Source organism: Micropterus dolomieu, unplaced genomic scaffold (genome assembly GCF_021292245.1).
Source record: "Micropterus dolomieu isolate WLL.071019.BEF.003 ecotype Adirondacks unplaced genomic scaffold, ASM2129224v1 contig_12263, whole genome shotgun sequence".
Taxonomy (NCBI): Eukaryota; Metazoa; Chordata; class Actinopteri; order Centrarchiformes; family Centrarchidae; genus Micropterus; species Micropterus dolomieu.
This window is the reverse complement of record NW_025741249.1, coordinates 963-3,463: the sequence shown is the minus strand read 5'-3', so window position 1 is coordinate 3,463 and position 2,501 is coordinate 963. Positions and strand designations below refer to the sequence as shown.

Below are 2,501 nucleotides of genomic sequence, written 5' to 3'. Positions count from 1 at the left end.
CACGTGCTGAGCTCAGTGTTTATTCAGTATTGAGAAACATGTAAGAAAAGTAGATCAGAAACAATGAATTACATTTTGCAGCTCTCTCACTCACAGTCTTTCTGACTCTGTGTCACTGTAACACAGAGCACATCTGACAAGATGCTGCTGGAGGTAAGACAGAAAATATGTCTTCTTGTAATTTGGGTGAAGTGATTCTTTGAAACAGGCAGTGGAGGGAGCTCTCAGAGTGAGGAAGCCTGAATGTGCCACAACAAAGGTTCACCACTAGAGGGCAGTGAAACATCACAGATACTGAATCAGGACGCTGAAAAATTTTACCATCCATCACTGATTGTTAGGTCAAATAGAAGTTTACTTTGGCGTTTTATTTTCACATTTTAGTATTGAAACTATTTGCATTTTAGCTTTACCCTGGACATTCACTTTATTTAGTATTATAGGCGCAGATTAAGTTAACAAAGTGTCAACAGCTCACATTGGGGAGCAGCATATTAGATATTGCAATAGCAGCAAACTTTTGAAAATTGACTTATTTTGGCTGAACAAAGACTCATAATTAAGGTGTTGCACAAACTATCCATGATGGGCTCTTATTCTGAAAGGCTTCACACTTAGTGAACCTCGACCTGCTCTGCTTCCATGAATGACCCCAAAGAGTTTAAATGGACTAAATTGACATTTAGAGCTCAAATGTAAGTTAATGTCCTCTTCATTAAACTGTCTGTGCATCTTTATATCAGCAACATCCCGAATAATAATAATCTGTTACGCTGTGGCACATTTCATCCTCATAGTGACAAGAACTGAGAATGTGAGCAATAAGCCAAAGCAAAAAAAAACATTTGAATTTTATTTGTCTTGATAGCTGCACACAGAAGCTTGTCAGGATTTTCTGCTACATGCTGCTGCTGACTGTCTGTGCTGCTGACTCCACCCTGCTGCTGCTACTGAGAACTGAAAAGGAAAACTTTTGGAGTTGAAGGCAAATGGATCCACTTCCTCCACAGACTCGCTCTACTGTGATGTTTCAATGCCGTCCTACCATGAGGTGAGTCTGCTTCAACTGCAACTGAAGAAAATCACATAAAACTTGTGTAAAGTTAGAGTTGTAAATTTAACTGTAAATCTGAAGTCGGCCTGTTTTATTGGATGCAGGAGGCTCTAACCTGACTGGACTTCACACCATGTCTTCCTGCTGCTCTGTGTCTTCTGTCTGTGCTGCAGTGACGCTCTTAAAGTCTGAGACACTGACATACGCAGGATCAGAGTCTAACTGATGGGAGAGACGACAAAATGAAGCTCAATGAACCTCTTTCATTAAACCTGCATATAATTAGATTTGATCAAAAATGTATTCAGTCACGTTTACAAGTAAACGTATTACTGGTTTCTACTCAGCAAGTTGTATTTCAAACATAAATTCACTTCACACTTTCCAGAGCATTTATGAGTCAAGTTATTATAACTGTGATTTAGGGAACATTTTGTCAACAGGACCTCTCTCTCACCTCTATCATCTCTACAGGTTCATTTGGTTCAGAGGTGGAGCTCCGAGTTTTCTTCTTCCTGGATTGAGTCCAACAACAACAAATAGAAATTTTAACAATAATGAAATTCAAAACACTAAAACTAAAAGAAGTTTGAAGAATAAAAGAGCGGTGACTGAACTGATGGATTGTGATTGTTTTACCTCGTCCACAGATTCAGGAGAAGCAGAGGAATCAGCATCAAGACCACCAGAGTCAACCTGATGATATTCATGACTATTGTTGAATTCCCTAGAAATAAAAAAATATATATGTGATATACCTTACTTGTACGATTAGATTGGTAAGTCATTTTGCCAGTTGATACTGTCTGTAGTCACAGCTACAGAAAAATAGTCTGAAATTTTATTTCCGTTGTACCAGCTATAGGAGTGACAATGTGTTGGTTTTTACATATTAATATGTGAATCAGGTCTGGTGCAGTAAACGTCTGTGTATACAGGTGAATGTAGAAAAATGCACCTGCCACAACAGTCAGATGTAAGGTGGAGTTATGACGTCCTCTTCTGTTCTGGGCTTCACAGTAATAATTCCCACTGTGTTCAGCTCTGAAGTCAGTGATGGTGAAGTTCTGTCCTGATGCTTTTGGTGAGTCTTCATTCTCCTTGTACCAGGTATAATTAGCTGCTGGGTTAGCATCACTGCTGCAGGTCAGAGTCACTGAACTGCCCTCCACTATCTCAGCAGAGGGACTCACTGACACAGAGGGAAGCTTTGGAGCATCTGGAGGAGAAAGAAATGAGGACAGATATCAGAATCAGAAATACTTTATTGCCTCCGAGGGGAAATTCTTTTGTCACAGTTGCACTTGTCAAAGGCAGATAGATAAAGAGTATATAAATATAATAGTATAAATATAAAAAAAAAGACCAATATAAAGGTGTGTGGGTATGTACAATATTTACATTATTAAGAGTTATTATGGTGAACCAAAAAGGGCAAGTGAATAAA

At 38.8% G+C, this 2,501-nt stretch overlaps 1 long non-coding RNA gene across 1 annotated transcript; it reads right to left on the bottom strand.

Moving 5' to 3' along the window:
• Window positions 1–865: 865 nt before the first annotated feature.
• On the bottom strand, window positions 866–2,173 carry LOC123966027. Its single transcript, XR_006823846.1, has 5 exons — window positions 2,013–2,173; window positions 1,694–1,781; window positions 1,512–1,569; window positions 1,170–1,276; window positions 866–1,072 (listed from the first exon to the last, which is right to left on the bottom strand). It is a non-coding gene; the product is annotated as an uncharacterized LOC123966027 (long non-coding RNA).
• Window positions 2,174–2,501: the final 328 nt, after the last annotated feature.